At 32.5% G+C, this 14,667-nt stretch overlaps 2 long non-coding RNA genes across 2 annotated transcripts; both read right to left on the bottom strand.

Moving 5' to 3' along the window:
• Positions 1–828: 828 nt before the first annotated feature.
• Positions 829–5,512, bottom strand: LOC141628428 (uncharacterized). The gene is made up of 2 exons (XR_012537131.1): positions 5,090–5,512; positions 829–1,133 (listed from the first exon to the last, which is right to left on the bottom strand). It is a non-coding gene; the product is annotated as an uncharacterized LOC141628428 (long non-coding RNA).
• A 410-nt stretch (positions 5,513–5,922) lies between these two features.
• LOC141628431 (uncharacterized) lies at positions 5,923–10,981 on the bottom strand. Its single transcript, XR_012537132.1, has 6 exons — positions 10,689–10,981; positions 9,783–9,849; positions 9,281–9,377; positions 8,298–8,416; positions 7,436–7,494; positions 5,923–6,195 (listed from the first exon to the last, which is right to left on the bottom strand). It is a non-coding gene; the product is annotated as an uncharacterized LOC141628431 (long non-coding RNA).
• Between the last annotated feature and the right edge of the window lie 3,686 nt (positions 10,982–14,667).

Consider the following 14,667-nt stretch of genomic DNA (forward strand, 5'->3'; position numbering starts at 1 on the left):
AGTAATTAATACTATGCGATGAATTGCAATGATACATACAATCTTAGATAAACAAATAATCAAAGCTAAACAAATTAAAGTAGTCAGTTGTAATTTTTCTTTTATATTATGAATTATTAATCTTTTGATGTATTTTTACATTTCGCACTGATATATACGGAGTACCATCTTAGATAAATATTTTATAAATTTGTTTGGTATGTACAAATTAAAGAAAATGAACAAATATATGAATTGCAAATGTAACATCTGACAAAAGTTGCAAGCGACCTTTACCACTTTAGTCATGAAAAAATAAATTTGTTTGATATATTATTTCAACATAATATTAAAAATGGATATTATTTCTATATGATTTGTTTATTCAAGTATTTGTTAATTAATTCTTATCCTCTAATAATTTTTAAAATTGTTAATTTTTTGTTATTGTTAAATTTAAAATTTAAAATTATATGTACAAAACATTTACTTTATGTAAACGAAGCAATTAATTCTTCAACCGTCAACAGGGCCCACCCATTGCTTATTTTTTGGAAAAAAATAAATAAAAAAAACTTGCATATAATGACTTGGCTTCATGAGAATGCTCTAAATGTTCTTGTATTAATAAAGATAAGATTTACCAAATGAATGATACATTTTGAAGCAGAATCAATAATAAAAGGAGTACCAAAAAATATATAAATAGGTATAACAAAAGTGATCTCTCAATAACTTAATGAGAGACCGTCTCTCCAAAGTTTTAGGGTTCACGATCAAAAAGATTATAACAAACAATGTCATTTCGTTTTTGGTACGCACAAACACTGTCATTTCTAAAATCAAATAAAACAACACAAACTGAATATTCAAATTCATTGTAACTACTTGACCGCACATCAGTTAGAGGTGACGACAGATAACACACCAAACAATGTCATCTCCACAATTAATTTTCCACTTAATCATGCGTTATGATTAACTTAAACCTTCTCTCTACCTATAACTTGGATCCACCAACAAAGTCCCGTCGATGAGTATTATTTTTGTACAGATGAACGGGGAGTATCTAACAACCGTGTAGTTCCGCAGTCTCATTTGTCATTGCCACTTTTGTCCACCTTTCTTCAACCGAACCCTATATGGCTATATACCTACACTTAATAATAGGAAAATGTGAGAAGAGTTTAACAGGGATAGATCCGATAGAACCATAGTTAGAATATTGCAGCGAAAAAAGGATAGGTTGAGATTTTTTAGGTAGGAATACCACGGAAGAAGTTTGAGAGATGAGAGGGAGAATAAAGGACGGGAATATGATTTAAAATTTTCATTAAGACTATCTTAACTTAAGTCGCTTTTACATACAATTAAAATAGAGGTGGCAATAAAAGAAGGTTGTGATGGGTTTTAAGTTAAGACGGTCGTAAGCATAACAAACTAAAATTTCATACGGAGTACAATTGATGGATCCTAATAAGAAAATGAAATTTGACAAATTTGCTTGTGTCTTGAATGACCATTTGACATATGTCGTAAGTCAACTAAGGAAGTAAGGAGTCCAAAACCATCAATAAACCAAGAAGATTATTATAGTGAATATAATCTTGCCCTCGACAACATAATACTTAGGGGTTGTTTGGTTGATCTAGTGGAAGCAGCACCCACACCGTAAGAAAATCAAAGACTGGGTTGGGTCATCGTTCTCCACTGATACAAAGTTGTGACTAATCCCTCAAAATGGCTCAGAAGCATCGTCAAAGTAAAGAAATAATGTTCACCAAAAAAGGACCAAAGAACAATGTTCACTTATAACTTAATAAGGCAGCGTCGAAAGTCACTCCGTAACACATTGATTTACCATCGACAATTTTTTCATTCACCAACAATATACTCCTATAGTCCTATTGTCGTTTGGACAAAATCACTTCAAATTATATCCATAAAAACATTCAATGAGAAAGTTAAATTTACTACTGCAACGAAGAAAAAAGATTGCATAAATGTAAGTAACTTGCAAATTTGTTTTAAACAATCAGCCTTATTTAGTTTTTTCACCTATAACTATGTAATGTTACCAATTATAGTTGCTAAAAATCCGTATCTTAGTAATTGTTATTTTATGTTAAAACATTTCCATATTTAACATAAGTTTATCTCTTAAATGCAGTTTCTATTGGCATAGTTGAAATCAATAAACGTAATCTAAAACACATTTCAGGGTGGTACAGAAAATTTTGATTGCACAATAAATTCTTGGGTACACCGGGTGTACAAGATTATCGTACACCCTAACCAATGATAAACCTTCAATTATATTTCACATAGATTTTGCTTCATTATTTATGGAGAATTTGAGTAGTTCTAATAATCTTATTGGCTAGGTGTACGATGACGTGGTACACCCGGTGTACCCAAGAATCTTTCTAAAAAAACATCATAGAGCCAAATTTAATTGTTTGCGTAATATATGTGAAAAATAAACACAACAAATTTGTTGATTAAAGTGGACAATGTATAAATAAAATCACATATTATATATTCTACCAAATTTAATTGTTTACGTAATATATGGAAATAATAAAATCACATGAATTTTGGGTTGTTTGGTTGATCAAGGAACTTAATTTTCCTAGAAAAATACAATTCATGGGAATTAAGTGTTCCTTCATCCAATTCGGGTGAATTTTGGAACTTCTTGGGAAGTTCTAATTCCTACATTTTCCAAAATCTTATTTATTAAAAGAACAACCAGTATGCTTAGTTGTCAAGCTCTCCTTAAAAGTAGGAAATTTTAGGGACCACTTCCTTGTGAGAATTAATTAATTGAAACTACAATCCCACCCATGAAAACTACTCCTACGCAAATACGCAATACATGTTTCACAATTTTGTTTCTGAAGGCCAAATTTATTACTACATATCTTTGTATTTGTATGATTATATATTTAAGAGCATAAAAATATAGAGTAATACTCTAATAAGATAATAAAAGAAGTGATAGAAAACTCAGAAGTATAACTACAACATGGCGTTTCTGAAACCTCGGAATGTAACGGAAATCAAAGTGATACTGAAATTTTTCGCATTTATACCATAACAGAAAAAAAAAAAAAAAAAGTGAAAACAAATTATTTAACCGAAATTATTTAATTATAGTGAATAATTTAGTTACAAATATTAGTTACAAAAGATTGAAAATTTAATTAAACTGAAAAAATACTTAAAACAGAACATTAAGTTTATTTAAGACGGATATATTTAAGATGGGTATATTCATGTTACGTGAGAATGCGTAAAAGACGAGTCAAGTATTGTACAATTAAGGGAAAATCAGAATGCATAGTGACAAGTAAAAAATTTGTCTTATCTGCACAAGGGAATAGTACTTGACATCTTTTATTTTGCCATATTTTAAGCTAAAAAGCATTTTTAAAAAATTAAATCATATTTAATATTAATATATATTCATTACTTATCATACTTATATTAAATCATTTATAAAAATAACTTTTTTATTATTTTTTTACAATTAAATGATAAAAAAAGTTATATAAAATTGTTTTTTTTAGCTTAAAATATTTTAGTAATTATTTTCTATTTATTATTTCAAATGTAATATACACCCTCCATTTCCTACTTTCTTAACAATTTAAAAAATGTTGCATTGAGAAGTATGGTCAAAGTTTCGCCTTGAAGACTGTGAATTTTTTTTGGAAGAAAATAGAAAATCGAAGAGGATATTAATATTATGATATTAATGTTACCTGATTTATCTTTGAACAAATGGGTTGAGCCCGAGTATGGACGGGTTCCAATCCTAAAATAAAAGGTTCTTTTAAGTACAAGTTGTGTGTCGAGATTAATGACTTATTTTAAGTTCGAGTTGCGTGTCAAGATGAACGAGTTATTTTAAGTTTGGGTTGTGTGCCAAGATTATTATTGAAAAGGACCGTTTTGTTGTGTTAAACCGTCTTACTAGAAAATTTCTGTACTAATTTATGGCCAACTGTTATGGAGTTCTTTGAAGCCCGTTTCTTAATTTCGACCCAATTTACCAATGATTACATATTATTTTTTTATAGGCTATTACTTTATAAAATTTTCGTTTTAAATCGTTTATTTTGATAGGATGAGTGTGACGATTTCTTATACAATTAATTTTTTACACATAACGGCATAGATATTGCATCTTATGTTTTTATAAAAAATTGAAGTATATATAATATATAGTTTAGTTTTTAATTATTATATATTTATATGATAATGTCACGAGTTTTATTATTTAACACTTCAACTGAACCATTTTAAATGTGCACGGGTCACAATTTTCACTAATTAACAATTTGTACTAAATGAATAAAGTTCAAATTTTTCATTTTAAACATGCACGGGTCAAAATTTCCAGTTTATTGATGCATGATTGTACAAAAGTGCACGAGTTTGAGTAAATGAAAAACATTTTTTATATTTTGCACGGGTATACAACTATTTAGCCCCGTGCAATTTTACTAATTTTGTGTTATTGTTCATCCGAATAAATTTTTTTCATATCAGTTGTATGGACTCACCCAGTAACAAAATAAAATAGAAATCTGTGTTTAACTAGCAAAACGACATGTAACTCCTTGACTAATTGACCATAATTCGTCATTTACGCTAAATGCAAATGAAATTTATAATCAACTATCTAAAAACTTATTTATAACTCAATTTGTAATCATTACTCCGTAATTGTTTCAACATAAAGTAAAAAGTAGAGAAACTTTATTACTTTATATTAAAACTTTTATTTATAAAGATAATTATCTTTAGAAGGAGATAACTAATTAATGTAAAAATTAGCTAAGATGTTACAATAATATTTATGATAACAAAATATGAAATAGCATATCCATGCAAATACCCGTGCAATTTGCACGGGTTTAAGACTAGTTTATGGCAACCAAACAACCCATATTTTTCAAAATTATGGAATTTTCCAATGCCTATGTTTTCTAAGTGGCAACCAAACGACCCTTGAATTTAAGCAAAAATCAACACAACAGATTTGTTGATACAAACGAAAGTGATACATGGAAGAAGAAGAAGAGGTAAAAAAGTTACATACCCTCGCAAGACCGATTAAAGCTCCTTCAACCAGTATAACATATATAAAACTTGTACATGCCTAATCAATCTAAAGTATTCACAAAGTAATAATTAGTACTATGTAATTAATTGAAAATACTGATCCTAGTGAATAGCGGAAAACTAATTACCTCTTTAATAATGAATTTTATAATCAATAGCACCATGATATACCTGTTGCTAATTGCTTCATTATTCAAGAAGTAGGCAGCGAAAATGAAAAGAAAGAGGAGCAGCGATGATCGATCTGAGTATGATGCCGGAATAGCGAACTTCGAGAGCTTTGTATTATTTAGGGTTAAGTCAATTAAGCACTCTTAAGCGCGAAATTAGGAGGGCTGTAGAGATAGACGGCTGAGGCGGGATATGCTTGAGTAGATTAGTTTATTAGGGTTAGATAGGTGGGCGGGAAAAAAATGCATAGAAAAGCGACACGTGTCAAGTCTAATGTATAGTGGTTCTTCTATTATACTTTTATACTCGTATAGATTTGCGAGTTCTTTGATTGACAATTTATTTTAATTTGTTCAAGTTTATTAACAAGAGTTAACCGAATTAAAGGAATGCATACATTTTCCCCGCCATAACAATGACAATTTTCTTATGTGCCAAGTTCAATGAAATACATATCCTTTATTTTATGTATCATGGTAGTAATAAAAATTGGCCAAAAAAGTTAAAGCAACAAATACCAAGACTAATTAGTTCCCCTCTATCCTTACGTGAAATAAAATACATTGGCAATATAAGTTTCGGCTAAAAAAAGTATGAATGGTTTCATTGAAGTACATCTCAAAGTTGCCATTATAAAACAAAATCCTTTTGTACAATAGAAGAAATGAGATAAGTGCCTTGAAGAGGTTAAATTCATGTCATTCCAAACGCTACTAAGCTAAAATCTAAGCATATAAGTGATAAGGTTCTATATGGCCCATAGGCCATAGTTCCACTCAAGGTTAATCCCAATGAAGGTAACACTGGTGAGGCATGATCGGGTGAAATGCACCAGCGTCTAGCAAAGGGGAGGAAAAAAGACGCTAAATTCCATGAACCGACCGACCCTGAACAGCTCCTATATGATCCAACCTGAAATGATGAAATCATGAGAATGTGGTATATAATACACCATAGTGTCGGTATTATACGAAACAATCCAACTAAGAAGAGAACTCTACTCACTAATTTAACAACTCTATTCTAAAGAAAACTTTACCCGTGTCATAACTAACCATAGACTCCTATCCTTCCATCCCTCCCCCTTTCCCCTCTCCAACAATATGTCATGCCTCCTTCCATTTGAACCCACTATCAGCCATTAGCTCCTATTGCGACTCCCCCTCACTCCATCTCCCTAAGGTCACCCAAATTGTACTCCACAATGATACCTTCTTTTTGTGCATCCTCCACCATTGACTGACTGGTCAGACATTACAACAAATAATTCGAAAACTACAACTCAACACAATTAGACAACAGTAATTAGCGGCCTTATATTATCACTACTTCAGGCGTGGTGGTCGGGACTGATACAAGCGGCAGTTTCATGGCTAAGTTCAAGGTGGAAACGCCAAGGAAGGCAAGTTATGAGGTTGAAAAGGCTAGGATCCTATGGTCTGGTCTAAATAGGTTAGGTGGTGTGTCGTCGGGTCACGGGTGGTTAGGTGAGCTTGGTGACGGTTGTAGGCGGTATGGGCAGCGGTGGGCAATAATCTGGGCATAGTGCCATAGTTCTTGAGGGTGGCCGGTGGCGTGTTTTGATGAGAAGTGAACGACAATTATTTGGGTAGTTTGAGATGAAGAATGAGGGGTAAATCTGACTTTTCAATTTTAAGCTTATTTGAAGTAGCACAAATAATTTTCCTAAAATAGAAACGTGAACTATTGACTGAAACACCCAAAAAAAGGAATACGTAAACTATTGCCAGGGAGAGAGGGAGTATCTGTTTTAAAGAGTTACCTGAGTTCTGATTTTTTGTTATTCTCAACCCTTCAAAGCTCAGATTTTTTTGTCATCCAACAATCTAATTAACTACTTTTGTAGGCTGCTTGTGAATATAATGGCCTAAATTAAAGTGGTTTGTAAAATCCTGGTAATATGGTTCTCATGAACTACTTTGCAGAAGATGGTTCATTTTTTTCGGGTGTGGACTTATGGGGCACTTTGAAACTGTTTTTGAGAATAAAGGCTGCAGATTACCTACCTCTCGCCTCTTTATAAGTACAGGAGTAAGGATGGCGGTAATGTTAATTGACCGCAACATTATGTAGTTAGAAAATTAAACTGAAAAAATGTGTAAAAAAGAAAAACCAGATGAAAATTTCTTACCACTTCTTTGTTGTTAGGAACTGCAACTCGGGCATTGTAGCGACCACCGTTACCATTACCTGATACATTTAACAAGCAAACACTTTATACAAAACAAAGATAAATAGAGTATTAACCATAATCAAAATGTTTGAGATTAACACCCAATAAGTCACTTTTTCTAACGTGGAAAGAACACGAGGTTTGCACAGAAAGTGGACAATGTTTGCGAAAAATGAGTCTCCTATTTGGATCAACCCCTTCCTCCCGATCTGTTGTTCACATACTAATCTCTTTCCTCTTTCTCTCTTTGTTCCTCCCTCCCTCCTATACTCCTCCATCTCTCAAGTATTACTCTGTATCATTAAACAATGTGAGTTCATTAAACCATTTCTTATATGCTCGCCTAACAAAAAACCATAATCAGCAGTTACTGAGTTGATAATTATTAACAAGCATGTTAAAATTTCCTAAATTCGAGTTCCTTTGCATCTCACAGTCTCTAGTCTAGATAATACAATAAACAAGCTTTAAAAAGGAATATCTACAAATATTAAGGAGAAGGCCTATGAATCACATTTCCCCTTTGGAGCATAATTTAGTTTGCCCTGGAACCTCAATTTTCATTCAACAACTAAGAGTAATAGTCTGAGACACTTTGAATGGGAACCAATGGTTGAGAGTCTGAGACCCTTACGTAACTAAGAGACACATGTGCGTCATATTATCTTCAGTAATGCCAAGAGATACAAACTGAAGGATATTTGTGCAAAAACTTTACAGCTAATAGTTCAAGATAATAAAGCAAGATATACTGGATATGACTATATGAGTTAACTGAAAGAATAAACAATATCAAAACTCGTCAAGGGCATTTGCTCACCTTGTCAGTAATGTAGTAGTTGTATAGCTCTTTGAGCATCTGAACAACCCTTGGAAGAAGAGACAGTGTATTGCAAGAAAGGTCTACCATCATCAACATATCTACCATCATCAACAAATCTGCATACAGAAGGGCCGCCAATCTTAATCCTCATACCCGAATTGAAGTTCATTGTAATCTAGATCATATTGGAGTAAATGATCTAATCCCTCCATTCCATTGAGATAGTCCACATTTATCCTTGTCGGTCACATGATGTAAACCTTGACAGATAGTGTCCCGTTTATCAATTCACATGGTAGAGTAATGTGAAAATAGTTCTGATAAATAAAGCATGCAAAAGGTTGGACGGTGTCTTGAGATATATATTTGGACAGTTAATGGCCAAAGTTGCCAGCGTTTGAAAGTCGAAGTCAGCTGAAGGTAGAATAATTAGAATAGTGATAGTACAAGTTTTAGTCTGAAACGTGTTCTTGACATCAATCGTCAACTGAGTACTCTGTTGATTTTTGCGCTTACCTTCAAGATTCTATCTAGCACATGATTCATCAACTAAGATTAGTCAGGTCAGGGGTAGGCTATTGTTACTTGAAATTTACTCCGTATGAGAAAGGCCAAGACAGTAATCCAAATTAAGGGAAGAGAGAAAAATACTGATCTTTTTGTTCACCATACCAAGCAAATGAGGCTCATTTGACTGGATGGTAAGAAATTTCATATTCTCCCTCAATATGCTTCATCATTCAACTGTCTGAAGTGTTAAATCGTGAATGATAACTAAAAGACCGAAATTAGAATCAATTCTACGCAGGTTGTCCTCAAGGTCTTTCCAGATGCAACATCAAAACCAACGACGAAAAAATGATACTTGAATTATATACTGAGTATTATATACTACACATAAAAAAATGCAGATTCAAAAAGGAGAAAATGCAACTAAGCCCTAAAACAAGAAAAGAGTCTAAGGAGATACTGAAATTTACCTCACCAAACTTGAATTGAAAAGGATTAATGTGAAATGATTGAAGCCCATGTACTCTCCAAAAGCAAACCAATCATAACATAAACAAAAACCCTAACCTGCAAATTAATTAGAATTTAGAAGGCATAAAAGACAACAATCATTCAGTAACTGAGTTCATCAACACAGAACACTAAAAATCAAACCATCATAATTATCTTCATTTTAAGAAATGAGTTTCTCGCAGAGGTGTGACCTGACGAACCCGCCCACACCGATCAAGCATATCATCTTCATTTTAATCGGGTTACTGTCAAGATTTACTCAGGTCATCATAGATGATATTAGTTTGAGGTGAAAAAGGAGGTTTGATTAATAATAAAGGAGAGAGGAAGAGAGGAAAGGAGGACAGAAGAGTGTATAGATGACATTGGAGAAATGCAAGGATCTCAAATAAAAGGAGTGATGGGGAGGAATGTAAGGGAACAGAGAAAGAGGAAGGACAGACAGACAGGAAAGATGACCGGATCCCGGGTGTTCTGCATAAAGACAAAACAAGAATAAACCACGATCATGCTTCATATAGTTCATCTGCACAAGAAGAGTGTGAATGGAAAAGGAATGAGTGATTGAGTATACACACAAGTTTAAGACAACTTCACCATTATGCACGTCAACTTAAACATCTGTACAGATACTCGCAACGATTAAGCTAGCTAGTAAATTCATCGAGCGAGGTATTACTCGTGAGCTGGTACGAAACCCGTCAAACTAATTCCAAAAATTTAAACTACACAAAAGCAAAAAAAAAAAAAAAAAGGAAGAAAAGTTCCATGACATCGAAAGTGAGGCCAACGGTGTCGGAGTTCTTCATGGAAACAGTGCAAGCTTAAATTCACCAACTTGACCAGCAAAGGTTTGAGACTTTGAGTGAGAGCACCCATGGAGTACTGGCTAATTGAAGTGAAGATAGCAGGTCTAGCAATCTGCCATAGGCTTTCATAATATTGATAAAATTTAGTAATTGTATGTTATTAGCCTCTGGTTGTGCTCATGAATCATGATATCATTTGACTTCCATCACATAATTCCTATTAACTATAAACTATAAAAAAATTAGGACTCTCTACTAATTTGCTTTGCTGATTTAAACCTATTCATTTCTAAATAAATTAACAAGAAACAAAGCTGCAAATTACTTAATCCAGCAACCAACGAACCACAATAACATCATACTAAGGATACACAAGTAATCATTAATTCAATATATGGAGAGCATAAATCAATAGCAAATCAATACTATTAGAATCAAAGACCACATCAAAATCCGACAATCACAAATCAGATTAATTAACCTAATCAATTAAAAAACAAATTAAATTTTACAGATGAAAATGTAAATGAAATAACTCATATCATTAGAAACTCACCATTAAATAGATCTCCAGTAGCTGAAAAACATCAAATTGGAACAATCAATCAAGCGGCTTCAATAAACGCAGCATCTCTTTTGAAATAAGCAGACAAGAAAGAGAAAAGGGGAAAGAGAATAAGAGACGGGAAATGGGGAAGTGAAATGAAATAGAGAGATGAAGTAGGAAATTACAGATTGGTTGAAAATGGAGGAGATGATTTTCTAGGTTTTGAAAGAGAAAGGAGAAGGAAAGAGTACAGAAAATGAGAAAGCAGTGTGGTTGAAAAGTCAAAACAACGCTAAAAACGAAAGCCCAGTGCAATAAAAGAACGTCGTCAAAAACGACAGCTTACGCTGCGTTTTAAACTGTTCATATGAACAGTAGACAGCCTTGGGGACTTTTAGTGTAAGGTGTAAAGATTAAAGATCTAAGTTTATTTTGTTAGAGAAGGAGAGTATGTCAAAATAATATATATCACAAAATAATATGGTTCTATTTGACAAACAACATATTGAGTAAAATTAGTAGATTTTAGCGTTAATAGTATATTGACGAATCAATTTACTAATTTCATGTGTTTGGTAAATGTCATACTCTCATAACATATGGTCAGAATCTACTTTTTTCAATAAGCAGCATATTGTAATAGCATATTCAGTTTGTACATGAAATGATATAATTGTCATATAATCTGTCAATTTCCAAATACTTTTTCTTAAATTTGCTAACAACATGTTTGCAAACCTATAATTGGAATTGAGATTTTTTATGTTTTTGAAAACCCTTAGAATTTGGAATTGAAATTGGACTCCATTCCTTTTCAATTTCAACCTAGTTAAATTTGGGATTCTCACCATAGAGTAGCCACTTCAATTTCATCACAATTTGATTCAGGTTTTTTTTGTGATACAAATTTCAACGCAATATTTTTATTTATGATTTTTCTTTAAATGCGAATATTTTTCGTCACAATATTTATTTATTTTAATAAAAAAAATTATAAGAAAAAATTGGTGCCATCGACCTATACACGCTCCGCCCAAGTCCAATTCCATTGTCTTCCGAAATACCATTGAGAAATTGAAGTCCGAAATTGAATTCCACGTGATCCTCTAATGAGTTTTTAATTTGGAGTTGAATTCAAACATTTTGTTTTCTACATTTGAAATCATGAAAATGAAATCAATTCTGCGTTTCGAAACACTATCTAAGTTAATTTGATACTCAAGCCTGCTATTAGAATCTGCTAATCGTATTCTGCTATGGTTATCCTCTATTATAAATCTGCTTTTGATGTATGACAAACAAGGCCATTATCAGAGTAGGAGAAATATTTGCATGTCATACAATTTTAAAGATTTTCATTTCAATATTTTAGTCCATGGTCCGGTTCGCAGTCCGTTTTTTTGGTCCAGGATCAAGTCAAAGAACAAACTAATGTACGTAAATAGGTGGATCGTGGACTAATCAGATAAAGTATGGTGCGGCTTGATCCAATACAAAATGCATGATTTTGTTCGATCTTTGGTTCGGTCCATTAAATGAACACACGTACTTATACCCTTTCAAAAAATACACAATTGGTCTCCCTTGTGACGGGTTACCATTTGTGACGGATATTTTGTGAGATAAAATGGTAACAAAATGGGTTAGTGGAGAAAGGGGACCACATGAATAGTGTTGCAGAGAGAGAAAAAGTTAGTACTTTATGAGGTAAAATGGTACCCGTCTCTTGTTTGTGACGGATAGCGTCCGTCACAAACAAGAATTTGTGTGCAAAAAATAATACTCCGTAAAAACTAACTTTTTAAAGTTGGTCTTCTTTCTACTTTGATGGGCAACGAACGATTATTGGGAATTGGCTCACAAGTTTTATCCCCAACGCCACGCCGAGCGTAATTCAAGCATCACAATGGGGACTATGTGACTAAGGTGCGCGACAAACATAAATAAGTTTTTTTTTTTTTTTTTTTTAACAGCTGTAAAGAAAGATTTTACACAAACATAAATAAGTTATTTGGCCAGTTTTACGCTATTTCAAGTAGTTTAATGCAACTCAACTCGAGTTGAGGTTTACTCCTGCAACGCTAGTCCAAGTAGTCGTCTAGGCAACTCAACATGAGTCAAAGTAGTAGTCTAGCAAGAGCATGGATCAGATATCCGATCCGAAATCGATTTCGGATCGAATATCCGTATCCAAAACGTTCAAATTTCATTATCCGATATCTTATCTGAAATATTCGGACATTCGATTTTTAGTATCCGAAAATTTCGGATCGGATATCCAAATATCCGTTATCCGATCCGATTTCAAGACTATTACTTTCTCTGTATTTTTCTTTATCTTAGAAATCGATTTTCAATGTAAATTTTTTACAATAATTTGACTCTAAATCTTCCTTACTTTTGCATCCCAACAAATTTCTTTTTGGACATTGGACTAGAACAAAATCTAGTGGTAATAAATCATATGTTGTCATAAATCTAATAAATTATCGGATATCGGATATCAGATACCCGATAATTTTTAAACTACTATCCGATATTTGATCCGTATCCGAAAGTTTCGGATCGAATATCCGATCCGAACTGCTTTTCGGATCAGATATCCACTTTTTCGGACCAGGTCCGAATCGCATATCGAGTCAGTTCAAATAATCGAATTTTTTTGCTAAACCTTAAGTCAAACTACTCCAATGATATTAATGCCCATTTTATTCATTTTTGTACAAAACAATTTGATATAAGGGCTATTATGAATTCAAGTATTTTATTTAGAAATAAATAACTTTCACCAACCAATGCTTTTATCATAGGCCCTCAAAACTTTAGCTAATTGTGAGATTAGGCCCCATAACTTACAAATGTTGTAATTAGAGCAACTACAATGGCAAGCTTCGAGGTCTTGCATGGGTGGATTTAGGGGGACCCGGGTGGGCACGTGCCCAACATGAATTTTTAGGGATAAATATTTTATAAGTAACAAAAATGATTAATAGGTTTATTTGATTCAGTTGGTAAGCTCTTTAGTTGACCGTTGCAAGGTCCTAGGTTCGATTCTTGGTGCCCTATTTGAATCCTTAACCTCAAGGTTACATACCATCTTCTCTACCATTGAACCACTTGTGTTTAGTGTACATTATATCTTATCATAGGAGATATTGTTTATTATTAATTACAAAGTACATTTATTTCAAATTTAAATATTTCAGAAGAAAATTCAAAATAAAATACTAATTTTTAAACTAAAAAATTATTAAAACTAGTTATTTTCCTAATTTTTGGGAGGAAAAAAAATCCGTAATAAAAAAATGCGGTTTAAAATAAAAAATAATGTATCGGAAAAAATTTTGTGCCCCCATTTTGATAAATTCCTGAGTCCGCTCCTGGTCTTGTAGCTTGCCTTGTCAGATCGGTTTTTTTAGCAACAAAACTTTTAAGCCACAACATCCTCCAATGGTAAATGACAATAAATTTAGCTTAAAATGGCCCACGTAATAAATAAATATCATAATATAATTCATTTTATTGTTTTTTAATTATTAATTTATTTCAAGCATTTAGTTGGACAAAGCTACACCTCCTTACAAGCAGGAATGTATTTCGATACTCCAATGGTGAGCATACCGCTTGAATATTTACAATAATTACAACCAGATCCCTAAATACAACCATTAGAGTTGCTCTTAGGTTCCATAATTTTGGCAAAAAGTAAAATCTAACTCAATTTCTCTTTTCAAGTTAAATCATATTATTATATCAATTTATATATAAGTTCATTGTACACAAAATAATTAGTAACATTGTAAAAGTATTTATTTAATTTATTAACCTAATATTTAGAATTTTGTTAGAATTTTTTTACTAATCTTATCTTTATTAATTTAGAAGACAATACTCAATCCAGGGCGTGTCACGTCATTAATTCAACCTTTTTTTTGGAAATACATGTTATGGCGGAACCCGTTAGTGTGCAATGTATTTATTTCTTCAG

Source organism: Silene latifolia, chromosome 2 (assembly GCF_048544455.1).
Source record: "Silene latifolia isolate original U9 population chromosome 2, ASM4854445v1, whole genome shotgun sequence".
Lineage (NCBI taxonomy): Eukaryota > Viridiplantae > Streptophyta > Magnoliopsida > Caryophyllales > Caryophyllaceae > Silene > Silene latifolia.